Here is a 15,168-nt window from a genome sequence, read left to right on the forward strand (position 1 = left end):
TGTGATTGACCCGAACAAGATCACATTCTCATCCCTCTAGGCTAGAGTGGAATGATGTACTGTAATTGACAGTCCAATCACAACTCACTGGAAAGGGGTAAGGGCAGTTTCCCCAAGGAAAATGGTAGCTGTTAGCAAATGGAAGTGGGAAGAGGAGAGTATTCTACACTTAAATAAATATATGAATGAATAGCTTTAGTCTTAATTCCACTAGAATCTGGGCATGTCGAACCTCTTTGATGTCAGTCTTCTCTGGTCATGTCTGAAGGTCTGGTGGGGTTCGCATTTTAGGCCCTGTATACATCAAGCATCTTAATGCCTCTTCAGAGAAATTTTAATCCAAGGGAAGGGAATGTCGTGGCACAAAAGTATGACTTAAGGACAATGGACCAAGGATAAAGGAGGAGAAATGAATATGAATGTGGCACTATTTCTATCTATCACTCAGATTATTTAGTGGCCCAGTCCCAACGGACGTTTGGGGTGATCACTGTTTGACAGTGATCTTTGTGGGATAATGAAGTGCAGGAGGTCAGCAGCATTCATGACAACTTCTACAGGGACCTGAGACTGCACCCCAGTGTAGACATCTGCACTCTCAACATCTAGTAGCAGCAACATTAACATAGGCATCGGCAGGCACTGGTAACTGTGGCAAAGATGTGGAAGGCAGCAGATTATCACTTTTGTCATTGCACGCATAGGAGACATGATCACATGAAGCTATAATAGCAGAGAAGGCGATGACTGGGCTAAGTTGAAGCGTTCTTCTGTCTGACATCATGATGACTGAAGCTACATTTATCTGTGGTTCAGCTGATCTGGAACATCCAAGATGTTTCATTCACGTAGGTGGCTGGCAGCTGGTGCTGAATGGCATTTGGGAAATCGTCTGGGAGTATCACAGCCAGAGAATGCAATTTTGTGACTATTTCAGTGATCTTGCATTCCCAGCAGGCTATCTAGGAATATTATTCACACACTCATGTACCTATTAATTCATTCAGAAAATATTTTATTATCCAATATGTGCCAGACACTGTGCATGCATGGTAGGGAAGATATTAACATGAATATGAGAGTTAGTAAAATGAACACAGATAGAGGAAAAAAGAGCTACAGTGCAATGGCATAAAGGCTAGAAAAGAGGGAGGCCATGGGAGCCCAGAATAGAGGAGATGGAGTAAAGTGTCAGGGAAGATTTCTTCCTGAAAGGCAACAACTAAGTTGAATTTCACAAGATGCATAAGAGAGGCATTCCCTGGAGGATCAGCATTAGCAGAATAAAGGGCATTTGGGGACCTGAATGAATTGAATATAAGGTTGAAGGAGTGGCCAGTGAGATGTTATCGAGCTTATCAAGGATCTTGTAGCCCATGCTGAGAAGACTGGCTGTTATCTGTTGGGGAATGAGAAGCCACTTAAAAATGTTAAGAAATAACAGAGCATTAATACATTATTTTAAAAGGGTCAACCCAGCTGCACAGTGGAGTGTGGATTGAAGATGGTTGAGGATGGAGGCAAGAAGATGAGTTATTTAGAAGGCTATAGGAGCTGTTCCAATTAAAGAAATAATCAGAGTTTAGTCTAAGGCCCTATGGAAAGAACAGAGAGGAAGAAGAATTATGGAGGAATGAAACAATTTGGTAACTGATCCGTCAGATGTGGACAGTGAAGGAGAAAGAGGCATTTATTGGCATATGGCTTGTATCAGTCAGGATAGGCTAGGGTCCACAGTGATAACAGCAAACTCTGAAATCTCTGGAACTTACCACATTTTTCCTTAATGATATGGATTATGTAGCTATGCCATCTGGAATTCATGGCCACAACTGAGGGGAAAGAAAAGGTTGAGAAGAACACGATTTCTTTAAGTGCCTTGTCCTGGAAGAGACATATGTAATTTTCATTCCCATTTCATTGTCCAGAACTGGGTAGATGATCCCAACCTAGTTGCAAGGGAAGTAAGAAATGTTTAGAAACATATGTATATTTGGTGCTGCTCCTGTTAAGTGTGGGTTAGTGGTATGGACTCTGAAAACACACTGCCTGGGTTTACGTCTCAGTTCTACTTACTAGCCACATAGCTGTAGGAAAGTCTGTTTCCTCACTTGTAAAATGGTTTTGTGATAGTACTTACCTCATAGGCTTGTTTTGAATATTAAATAAGGTTGAAAAATACAAATGGGCTTCCCAGGTGACACTAAAGAACCCACAGGCCAATGCATGAGACATAAGAGACGTGGGTTCAAGCCCTGGGTTGGAAAGATTCCCTGGAAGAGGTCATGGCAACCCACTCCAGTATTCTTGTCTGGAAAATCCCATGGACAGACGAGCCTGGCAGACTACATACAGTCCATGGGGTTGCAAAGAGTCGGACACGGCTGAAGTGACTTAGCACGCATGCATGCATATAAAAGACTCAGAATTTAATTAATAATTTTAATTATTATTATTATTCGTGTTAAAATCACTCCAATATTTCATTTTCACTGACCAAGTGAAAGGGCAAAAGGGTGTGAGACAGAACAAATTTAGGAAGGGACATAATTAATGAGTAGACATGTTGAATATGCAGTGTTTGTGGGGCCTCCAGTGGAAATGTTGAATAGGCCATCACAAAATGAGTGGAGTTTCAGAGAGAGATGGGGCTGGGGAGATAAACTTAGGAATCATCGGTAAATAAGAGATGACTTAAACTTTGGATATGGACGAAATGCTTAGAAGTGACTAGGTTGAGAGAAAAGAACAGTGTGAAGACAGAACCCTGGATAATAACAACATTAAAGGAGTCAGAGGGAAAAGACGAGCTTGTACAGGAATGATCAAACCAGCAGAAGGAAGCCAAAAGAAAATAGAAGGGAGTTTGAGAGAGTGTTAGTTCTTTTAGAATTATAACAATTTGTCAATGTTTAACTTAACACTTAGTTCAAAGAATAAAATGGTATTTGATATAAACTATTAAATTTAATTATTAAAGTTTTAAGTAAATAATTATAAGTAGCTTAAGAAGAAATGTAAGTATAACACAAGAAGTAAATATATAAGAATTTTCATAATTATCAACCTTTATAATAATTTTTTGGTCAGCATTTTGATTAGAAAGACAACTCTTAATAAAAGGAAGATCTTCCTGTTTCAATAAGGAATGCCAATGTAAGGAGACAAATCAGACCTCAGTGGCAGCAAAAAGTAAAGAGAAAGTGGTCGAAACATTAATTCAATAGTTTCATTGCATTATAATGGTAATTTTTTTTCTCTATAGTAGGTATAAAAATGGGCAGGGGCTGAAGGAGAAGGGACACATTGCAGAAACAATCTTTCTCAAAAACCTACAGTGTAGTCACAGTAGCTTAATCTCCAACTGGAAAACAGCACATTTTGGGGAAATTGTTTTGCAACCCTTATCATGAGATATTTAGTGTCATTTCAAGTCATTATAACTGTTTTGTTTTGTTTTTAAACTTTGGTATACTGCCATCAAGTGGTAAAAGGGTATGTAAAGTAAGGGAATATCATTTTTCTCTTCATTTTATTCTTTTGAATGGATGGCTCAACAGGTAAAGAATCCTCTTGCAATGCAGGAGACACAGGAGATGCAGGTTTGCTTCCTGGGTCGGGAAGATCCCTTGGAGGAAGGCATGAAAACCCACTCCAGTATTCTTGTCTGGGAAATCCCATGGAGAGAGGGGCCTGGTGGGCTACAGTCCATAGGGTCTCAAAGAGTTGGACATGACTGAGCTCCTGGCCAGGAACCTACTTTATTATTTACTGGTCCCTGTGGCTGACTCTTGTGATGTACTGCCTGTCTGCAAGCTAAATCATTTCAGTTGTGTCCGACTCTTTGCAACCTCATGGACTGTAGCCTGCCAGCCTCCTCTGTCCATGGGATTCTCCAGGCAAGAATACTAGAGTGGGTTGCCATGCCCTCCTCCAGGGGATTTTTCTGACCCAGGGATCAAACCCAAGTCTTTTATGTCTCCTACACTGTCAGGCGGGTTCTTTACAACTAGTGCCACCTGGATACCATTATCCTATTTTTAATTTTTCACACCATTATAAAGAATGTTATACTAACAACATTGTTCCTAATTCTTTGTGTGTTTCTATGATTAATTTCTAAATATAAATTCTTAAAAATGAAATTGCTGAATCAAAGTTTGCATATATTTTGAAAGATTTCCTACAAATTGTAACTCACCATTCTAACAAGTCATACTTCCACTGGTAGAGCATAGAAATTGCCAATGTGATAAGAGAAAAGTTATATTTTGTAGGTTTAATGCATATGGCTCTGAATATTTTGTTGATAATTTAAAATATAATTAATAGTCATTTGCAGGTATTTTGCAAATGAACTATTTAAATTCAACACATTTTCTTTTCCATTATTGTGTTTACCATTTTCTTAGTGATGCCTAAGATTTTTGAGATAACTTTTGGGTAATTTTCCACGTTTAAAATGTTTCAATGGTTTTGGACATGCAGAAATTTTAAATATTTATAAAGTCAGATTTTACAATCTTTTACTTTAAATACTGTGTTTTTACATGTAAATCAAGCAAAACATTTTAAGATATTATACAAAAGAATATGTTTAAAGTTGTGTTCTATAATAGGAAGAAAAGATTTATAGGGAAAAACAATTTAAATATTTGAGAATATGTGCTTTCTTAGCACTATAAAATCAAGTTCAGGTAGCAATTTTTAATTGTGTTGTATGGACTTTGTGGGGATAGGGAGAGGGTTAGCGGGGAAGAAACATAATGAAAGTTTTGAATATCTGTTTTTGCTTGGCACCAGGCTTGGTGCTTCAGATTGGTAAATGATTTAATTCTCAGACCAGCCCTATGAGATCATTCATCTACCTATTTTACAGTTTCCATTCATCTGACAAATATTTGTAGAGCTCAGTATCAATTTTTAGATATCCTTTCATAGGAAGTGAAAAAAATAAATCCAAACTAGTCTGTGCACAAAGAGGATTTATTTCATTATGAAAAAGTCTGACAGTAGTTGTAACTTCCATGTTAGCTTAACTGGGGTCCCTAACTGATCTCTCATGAGTCATGTAGCTCTCCCTAAATCAATCACTGTGGTTAGGGGGTTGTGGTCAGTGGTCTTATTGGCATAGCATAGACAACATGTTTCCCCTTTGGAAACTTGGAGTTGAGTAAGTTCTTCACAAGTGCCTGTGCTGAGGGAGCAGCATGAGCCCCAAGGCACAAAGATATGAAAACCTGGAACATTTGAAAAGTTTACATGAACTGATAAGGTTGTCATTTTGTGTGCCAGGGGTTGGCCCAAATTTAAAAAAATCAGAACTCTATTCAGCATAAACTGGACTCAGATAGTAGATATTTCCATATCCATATTCTACACTGTGTAATTTGGACTGTGTTCTGAGGGCAATATCAAAGCCAGGAAGGGAACTGAAACTGCACAGATGAGACGCTAACCCAGCCAAAACTCAGACTGAGACTTGTGCTCACAAGTTGGGACTCGAACCAACTGTCTTTTGATTGAGATTGCACACCACGTTCCAGGACTTAATAAAGCTCTGGTTCTTTATGTCAGTACAGAAGGAACTTAGTGACAGGCAAAGTGATAGGTAAGAAGTGGATTTATTTAGAGAGATACACATTCTATAGACAGAATGCAGTTTATCTCAAAAGGTGAGAGCAGCCATTTTAAATATGGCAGGTTAGTTTTTATGAGCAGGATAATTTCATAGGATATCAAGTGGATGGGTTGTTCCAACTGTTTTGGGAAAGGAGGGGATTTCCAGCTATTACCATCTTTGGGGGCTTTATGGTCAGCCTTGGAACGGTCTTGGCACCAGCTGTTGTATCATTTGAGCATATTACAATGAGCATACAGTGATGGCTAAACATCTACTGAAAGTCAAATCTTCTACCATCTTGGGCCTGATCGGTTCTAACCAGTTATGTTGTCTCCTCAATGGCTACGCCATTCTTTTAAAAGTTGTGCCCTTTCTCCTTCCCTCTTGTTTTAGGACAAAAGGAGATTAAAAGCAGGAAAGAATCTCAGGGTAGAATAATACTTGAGGAGAGAGCAGAGGAATGGGGGTTCACAAAGAAAGGTAATAAGAATATTCTCAGTGAGGCAAGGGAAGTAGGAAAGAGTAGCATACCTTGAGGCCAAGGGAAAGGAATATTTCAAGGAGTGAGAAGTCAACAATGTTAAATTCAGAACTGAGGTCAAATAACATCGGGTCTGAAAAATGTCCATTGGATTTGCAAATGAGAGAGAAGAAACTAAGGTGTCACTAAGGGGCCAAAGAGCTCATTATCTAGAAGTAAGAAAGGTGATGGGCTAAAGGAATGAGAGTCTGTGATCTAGGACAAACTGGTAAAGCTCAAGATTTCAGAGTTACAGTTTTAATGGACAGTGAAGTAAAAAAGCTTTAATCTAGGAGGTGAATGAGTGTTAAGGTGAGACATTGACTTCATAAATTTAATATGAAGACCGAGAAAAATCTCAAATCCATAAAAGTGAGAGATGGTCAGGAATTTGTTAATAAGTTGGTATGGAGAGATAGTTGAACCTCATAAAAGAAGGTCTTTCCTAAAGAAGAAGAAAAATAAAGGCATGAAGGGGATGATAGGCAAGTTGAAGAATATCGATATTTCTCCCAGGCCTCATGGTTTGTGTGGAGCAAAAGAGATGGCCCCATTCCAGAGAGGAAATAAGGTGGGGATGGGAAAGCAAAGGATTTAACCATTTCTGAATGGCTAAATAAATATCTGGATATTTTTAAAATAAAATATAGTCAATATGCAGTGAAGACTATATAATAAAGAAGCTCTTGCCCAAAGAGAAGCTCTGGACTTTGTTCTTGGCTTCTGGGAGGTTATCTCTGGGTCCTAGTATTGTTGTGCATGATGGAGTGTCTTTGTTTGCCTGGGGGCCTTGTGTCACACTGGATAATCCAACAATGTGATTTAGGGTGGAGGACTGTCTACTCCTGCATAGTCTTGTGGGGGCTGACCACTTAGTCTAGTGGGGGATGACCACTCTAGAAAGAACAACAATGTGACTTAAAGTTGGGGCTCTGGATCAGTCAACCAACTGAGATTAACTATGGGGGAAACGAGTCAATCATGCTTATATGACGAACCCCTAAAAGCTAAAAACTCTGGACACAAAGCTCAGAGGAGCTTCCCTGGTTGGCCGTGCTCCTTATGTATTGTCATACATCAGTGCTGGGAGAGCAACCTCTTTCTGACCCCAGGAGAAGAATAAAAGAAGCTCTGCCTATGGCACTTCTCCTGGACTCTGTCCTGTGTGCTTTTCCCTTGGTTAATTTTAACCTATATCCTTTCCCTATGAGTGAGTGCGTGAAGTCGCTCAGTTGTGTCTGACTCTTTGTGACCCCATGGACTATAGCCTACCATGCTCCTCCATCCATGGGATTTTCCAGGCAAGAGTACTGGAGTGGGTTGTCATTTCCTTCTCCAGAATCCTTTCCCTATAATCAAACGTGATCCTAACAATAATGGCTTTCAGTGAGATCTTTGAGTCCTTCTGCTAATTATTGAAGCTGAGGGTTCAAACTTGGTGTCAGAAGTAAGGGTGGTCTTGGAGAAGATGCCCTCTAACTTTCAGTTCAGTTCAGCCACTCAGTCGTGTCCGACTCTTTGCGACCCCATGAATCGCAGCACACCAGGCCTCCCTGTCCACCACAAATCCTTGGAGTTTACTCAAACTCATGCCCATCGAGTCCATGATGCCATCCAGCCATCTCATCCTCTGTCATCCCCTTCTTCTCCTGCCCCCAATCCCTCCCAGCATCAGGGTCTTTTCCAATCAGTCAACTCTTCGCATGAGGTGGCCAAAGTATTGGAGTTTCAGCTTCAGCATCAGTCCTTCCAATAAACACCCAGGACTTATCTCCTTTAGGATGGACTGGTTGGATCTCCTTGCAGTCCAAGGGACCCTCAAGAGTCTTCTCCAACACCACAGTTCAAAAGCATCAACTTTTTGGAGCTCAGGTTTCTTCATAGTCCAGATTTCACATCCATACATGACCACTGGAAAAACCATAGCCTTGACCAGATGGACCTTTGTTGGCAAAGTAATGTCTCTGCTTTTTAATATGCTATCTTGGCTGGTCATAACTTTCCTTCCAAGGAGTAAGCGTCTTTTAATTTCATGGCTGCAATCACCATCTGCAGTGATTTTGGAGCCCAAAAAAATAAAGTCTGACACTGTTTCCACTGTCTCCCCATCTATTTCCCATGAGGTGATGGGACAAGATGCCATGATTTTAGTTTTCTGAATGTTAAGCTTTAAGCCAAGTTTTTCACTCTCCTCTTTTACTTTCATCAAGAGGCTTTTTAGTTCCTCTTCACTTTCTGCCATAAGGGTGGTGTCATCTGCATATCTGAGGTTATTGATATCTCTCCCGGCAATCTTTATTCCAGCTTGTGCTTCTTCCAGCCCAGCATTTCTCATGATGTACTTTGCATATAAGTTAAATAAGCAGGGTGACAATATATAGCCTTGACGTACTGCTTTTCCTATTTGGAACCAGTCTGTTGTTCCATGTCCAGTTCTAACTGTTGCTTCCTGACCTGCATACAGGCTTCTCAAGAGGCAGGTCAGGTGGTCTGGTATTCCCATCTCTTTCAGAATTTTCCACAGTTTATTGTGATCCACACAGTTGAAGGCTTTGGTGTAGTCAATAAAGCAGAAATAGATGTTTTTCTGGAACTCTCTTGCTTTTTCAATGATACAGTGGATATTGGCCATTTGATCTCTGGTTCCTCTGCCTTTTCTAAAACCAGCTTGAACATCTGGAAGTTCTCAGTTCACGTATTGCTGAAGCCTGGCTTGGAGAATTTTGAGCATTACTTTACTAGCGTGTGAGATGGATGGCCTAAACACCTTGCAGTAGAAAAAAGTCTACAGATATCACTTTCTTTGCTTTCTTATAGAATACAGTTTATGTTCTAAGACATTGAGTACTTTTAAAATAATGCATTTATTAGATTCCTTTGTCTAATATTTATCTATATAATAAGTTCATGAGCTCATTCAGTAAATACCTGTTGAATTTAACTGAAAGTAATTAAGGAAGTTAGGAAAGAATCCATTTAAATTGTTTCTGGTGTACATTTTACCAATTTTTTTTTATTAAAGAGAAAATACTTTATGTTATATTATTAATACTTAGTTCAGTTCAGTTCAGTCATCAGTCATCTCCAATTCCTTGCGACCCCATGGGCTGCAGCACACCAGGCCTCCCTGTCCATCACCAACTCCCATAATCTACCCAAACTCATGTCCATTGAGTCGGTGATGCCATCGAACCATCTCATCCTCTGTTGTCCCCTTCTCCTCCTGCCTTCAATCTTTCCCAGTATCAGGGTCTTCTCAAATGAGTCAGCTCTTCGCATGAGGTGTCCAAAGTATTGGAGTTTCAGCTTCAACATCAGTCCTTCCAATGAACACCCAGGACTGATCTCCTTTAGGATGGACTGGTTGGATCTCCTTGCAGTCCAAGGGACTCTCAAGAGTCTTCTCCAACACCACAGTTCAAAAGCATCAATTCTTTGGCACTCAGCTTTCTTTATAGTCCAACTCTCACATCCATATATGACTACTGGAAAAACCATAGCCTTGAGTAGACGGACCTTTGTTGGCAAAGTAACATCTCTGCTTTTTATTTTATTTTTTTTTTTCTCTCTTTTTTTAAATTTTATTTTATTTTTTCCATTTATTTTTATTAGTTGGAAGCTAATTACAATATTGTAGTGGTTTTTGCCATACATTGACATGAATTAGCCATGGATTTACATGTGTTCCCCTTCCCGATCCCCCCTCCCGCCTCCCTCTCCATCCCATCCCTCTGGGTCTTCCCAGTGCACCAGCCCTGAGCACTTGTCTCATGCATCCAACCTGGGCTGATGATCTGTTTCACCCTTGATAGTATACTTGTTTCAATGCTGTTCTCTGAATATCCCACCCTCGCCTTCTCCCACAGAGTCTAAAAGTCTGTTCTGTACACCTGTGTCTCTTTTTCTAGAGTGGGAGATGCTGTTAGAACAGCGGGGCATATAGGGTTATCGTTACCATCTTTTAAAATTCCATATATATGCATTAGTATACTGTATTGGTCTTTGTCTTTCTGGCTTACTTCACTCTGTATAATGGGCTCCAGTTTCATCCATCTCATTAGAACTGATTCAAATGAATTCTTTTTAATGGCTGAGTAATATTCCATAGTGTATATGTACCACAGCTTTCTTATCCATTCATCTGCTGATGGGCATCTAGGTTGCTTCCATGTCCTGGCTATTATAAACAGTGCTGCGATGAACATTGGGGTGCACATGTCTCTTTCAGATCTGTTTTCCTTGGTGTGTGTGCCCAGAAGTGGGATTGCTGGGTCATATGGCAGTTCTATTTCCAGTTTTTTAAGGAATCTACATCTCTGCTTTTTAATAAGCTGTCTAGGTTGGTCATAACTTTCCTGCCAAGGAGTAAGCGTCTTTTAACTTCATGGCTGCAGTCACCATCTGCAGTGATTTTGGAGCCCAAGAAGATAAAGTCAGCCACTGTTTCCACTGTTTCCCCATCTATTTGAATAATTGTATAATTTTTGGGCAAATCACATCATTTCTTTGAGTTTGATCATTTCTAAAATTGAAGATAATACCTTTCCCATACATACTAATTAAAGATTGAGGATTAATGAAAGATGAAGGATAGAATGAGAGATGTTACTAAAAATTTGTAGCCTACTATCTGGCACATAGTTTATATTCCATAAATACTAACTGATATAATGATAATATTCCAAGAATTTTATATCATTCATGCTTTATAAATTTCATTGACTAAAAATTGTTAAGTAGCTAACGTTTCTGAACTCAATTTTCCTTTTTTTAAGACACTAATTCCACCTTTGTGCAAATTTGAGGTGAAGGCATTGTAATAATATTAGTCAAATGTTCACTAGAAACTAGTTACCAATCCCATACAAATCGTTGCACTTCATGGATATGGTTTATGAAATATGATGGAATTAAACTACCTCATATTTTTTATCATTGAAAATCTTGTATTTAAATAAATCGATTCCAATGTTTTCATACATTGGCTATGAATAACAATTTCTAGCCGACTTTTGATTATTACATAATTAAAACTATATTTTTGCAAAGTTCTGTCATTGTCACTAGCATGGACTTGTGATGATTAATGCTGTTTTCTAAAGCTTTTGTTTCCATTTTGATTTGCATCAGTTAAGGCACATTCCTGAAATACTTATCAACACAATTCTTGACTAAAAAATTAATCATTGTTGTAGAAAGTTTTCACCATTCTTGATCAAATAAAGAATGCTTTCAAGTCAGTCATTTTTAGAGTATGATTCTGTTGTGTGTGTGAATAGGGTAGTGTGTGTGTGTGTGTGTGTGTGTGTGTGTAGCCAAACCTGCTACACAATCTGTAAAATACAAGGGTGATTTTACAAATCACATGGGTGGTTTCTTGGCCTTAGGAATAAGAATGGGTATTTTTTTTTTAAAGTCGTAAGTCATGAAAAAGCAATCTTTCATCAGATATTCAGACTGTCAACTTCCATTCAGAGCTGCAAACTGCACGGAGGAAACTTTCTTTCTTTTTGAACTGTTGCTTTTCCAGAAGGAAATAGAGAAGCGGAGTCACTGCCCCCAGTTCTTTGTACTTCTCGTGGAGTCATTGCCCCCATATCTTTGTACTTCTTTCCTTATCCTCTCTCTCTTTCCACTCTTCAGCATAATAGCTTTATATCCGTAAGGATTTGGTGAGTCACTTTGGATCTTAATCACAAAAGTTTGTGGGCGAAATCCCCTGGAGGCAGAGACCTTTTCAAGGCTAGGAAAGCTCAGGAAACTGTTTCTATGGACACAGGACGCAGAGCCAAGGGCCTAAATCCGGCAGAAAACAGTTACCAGAGCCAGAAGAGAGAAGAAAGTAGGTGCGGTTTGGGGAGGCGGAGGCGTTGAAAGTTTAGAAGCTAAAATTTGTATGGAACTGGAAAGCGAAATAAGAAACGCATGCTTTTATTAAGTCTTAGGCCCTTTTCCTCCCCAGCCGATAACAGAACTTTCTCCCCCCGGGGATCTGGCTGAGGAGGGACTGAGCCCGAGGCGTCCCTGTCACGCTGGGTTGCGGAGTTGCTCCCAGAAGGTTTCCCAGGTAAGTGTGGGAGATAGGTGGGAGGCAAGCCTCAGGGGCTTCTCGCAGCTTCCTTCAAAGGACTTTTGCGTTTTCTATACTTAATTTTAAGGAGTTTCCTCAATCACAACATCTTTGATATTTTGGTTTCCTCTTAAAGGACCACAGGCAGAGGGTATTTGCGAAGGGCTCCCTGATTTCCAGGTACCCCGAGCCTCTTTGCGCGGCCCTGCTGAGATGGAGGCTCCCGGGGAAGGTGAACTGCCGGCAGGCTCCGGGCATCCTAAACGGTGCATCTCAAACTTCCGAAACAGACAGAACGGTTGTGGACGTGGCTGGTTGGAGTTGGTCACTCCAGCAATAATTGTGATGCGGTTTCAAATTTGCCAGTAGGAGTCTTCCTGTGGTAATCTCATTGGTTGCTCGCAATGGCACTCCCCAGAGCTTATACACATACTTTTAAAACATCTTTGATATTTTTCGTTAGAAGCTTACCATCCAACCTCAAATTGGTGCCAGGCAAATTTTAGTAATGTTTGAAAACCAAGAGTCAATTTTCTCCCCTGCTCTCATAACACAAAGGGGACAATAAATTATATAGTATGGATCTATGCGCAGAGACCAGGATTAATCTTGAAATCTTCTAATAATGATTTTTTTAAGTTAGTTCTCATGATTCGTGGGCTGTGTTGGTTTGCTAGAGCTGCCGCCAACTGCAATACCATATGTCATGGTCAATGCGCGGGTTGGAAAAGAATTTCCAGACGTGAGGCAGAATGAGAGGGAAATATAAGTTTATTAGAGTGGGAGATGCTGTTAGAACAGCAGAGCAGCTCAAGGGAGAACCAGCGTTGAATAGGGGTCCTTAGTCCACTTTGTACCCAGGGTACAAGGAGTGGGATAGGGATCTTGCAGGTCATTTGCTTATTGGATGAGGAAACTATTCTGGGTGGGAGGGAGAGTGAGGCAAATACCTCCTCTCTATGGGGTAGGTGGGGAGACAGGTTATACTGTTCCATTAATAGTTACAACATGGGGGAGGGAAGGACAATAAGGGTCTGGTTTTCCCATTGCTGCATTCCAAGACCCTCCTTGGTTATCTGCTTCCTTGTCCTTGGGTCACCACACCACAGATAGTATGACTTGAACAACAGTAATTTATTCCTTACAATTCTGGAGACTAGAAGTTCAAGACAAGGTGTCTGCAGGATTGGTTTCTTCTTAAGCTTCTGTCCTTGGCTTGCGGATGGACCCCTTTTCCCTGTGTCTCACCTGATCTTCCCTTTGTGCATATTGTCTGTGTCCTAATCTGCTCTTCCTGTGTGCCGCCAGGCACAGTGGATCAAGGCCCACTCTAATGACCTCATTTTAACTATTATAACTTAATTACTTTTTTAAAAATAAAGGCTCCAAAAACAGCCACACTCTGAGATACTTGGGATTAGGTTTTCAACACACAGATTTGAAGGTGACATAGTTCAGCCTGTAATGTGAGTCAACATTTTAGACTAAAAAAAAAAAAAAAAAAGAATTCTCTTGTGTCTGTACTTGGAATGTGAGGTAAAGAAATTTAGCCAGTTTTCTCAAATGGAGCAAAACATAATCACTTAACAACAAGTGCTTTCTAGGTGCTCAGTACAATGTTTAATGGGGCTTCCCCGGTATCGCTAGTGGTAAAGAACCTGTCTGCCAATGCAAAAAACTTAAGAGGCATGGGTTCAATCCTCAGGTCAGGAATAGCCCCTGGAGGAGGGCATGGCAACCCACTTCAGTATTATTGCCTGGAGAGTCCCATGGACAGGGGAGCCTGGCAGGCTACAGACCATGGGGTCAACAAAGAGCTAGAGATGACTGAAGCAACTTAGCATGTATGCGCAGTGTTCAGTGGGCTGTTTCAAGTACAGGTATGAGAGGCCTTTCCTGCAAGGAGTGAACATATGACCTGATGAAGCCAGATAAAGGAGTGAATGTTAATTTGAGCCTCCATTCTCTGGATAGTTGCTCAGTCCAGCTCTTTAGTTTATGAGTTTAAAGCCAGTTTCAGTTTTCTTTAGTTTTTCCTTTAATAGGAGATGTTTGCAACCTGATGAAGAAGACTTCTTCGCAGAGCCTATTATATTGGCAGCATTGGGCTTTTTGTTTGTTTGATTTTTGATGTTTTTCCAGTCCAAAAGTACTGTTAAAATGAATTAATGCTTTTTAAAAAGTAACTTTTTAGTTTGATATTGTTATTTTTAGTAATGACTCAGTCTCTGATTGCTTATAATGTTGGCCTTGCAACCTTGAAATTGTTGATGTAGCCAAGTCTTTGCAGTGAAGCCAGTGGATGATTTACTTTGAGAGTGACTGGGAATTTTATTCTGCCCTAGTTGGCAAGTTCTCTATTTCATTAGGTTCTTTTTCAAAAAACTGTCATTACTGAGGCCATAATTAAGAACATAAATCTCTCTTTCCTTTGAAAATAATTTTACCAGGTTTAGATTTGGCAAGAACCAAATCTTATAATTCACTCAACTTCATATTTCATCCCCAGTAAATCATCCTGAATTAATATCATCCATCACAGATAAACTGGGATTGCTCCCCATAAAATGCTTTATTCAGAGACATGTCCAAACTAAATTATAATTTTCAGATCCCAGTTAGGTGTAAAATCCTTTGTCTGGTGCTGAGATTCAAAGCAGGTAAATCAGTTCTTGCTTTAAATGAGATTTAACACAGTGAGGAAGAGATTTGTCAAATGGTAAATCTCTGTAGTACAATGTGCCAAGTTCTATCATGAAGGACAAAATACAATAGCATATAATAAAATGTAACTGTCACTGGAACAAAGAATGAGAGAATGTCAAGGAGAGTCTTGCAAAAGAGCTTGCCTTTACATTGCTGTGCTGCATGCTCATTCATGTTTGATTGTTTGTGACTTCATGGACTGTAGCCTGCCAGGCTCCTCTGTCCATGGAATTTTCCAGACAAGAATAC

The 15,168-nt window shown here is 39.9% G+C and overlaps 1 protein-coding gene across 2 annotated transcripts in view; it reads left to right on the top strand.

Moving 5' to 3' along the window:
* Positions 1-11,944: 11,944 nt before the first annotated feature.
* Positions 11,945-15,168, top strand: part of C20H1orf141 (chromosome 20 C1orf141 homolog) — a 56,137-nt gene continuing 52,913 nt past the window's right edge. For both annotated transcript variants that reach the window (XM_043878937.1, XM_043878936.1), the window contains exon 1: positions 11,945-12,210. The gene's annotated coding sequence lies outside the window, so the exon portion shown is untranslated. The remainder of the gene's footprint in view (positions 12,211-15,168) is intronic.

This window comes from Cervus elaphus, chromosome 20, assembly GCF_910594005.1.
Source record: "Cervus elaphus chromosome 20, mCerEla1.1, whole genome shotgun sequence".
Taxonomy (NCBI): domain Eukaryota; kingdom Metazoa; phylum Chordata; class Mammalia; order Artiodactyla; family Cervidae; genus Cervus; species Cervus elaphus.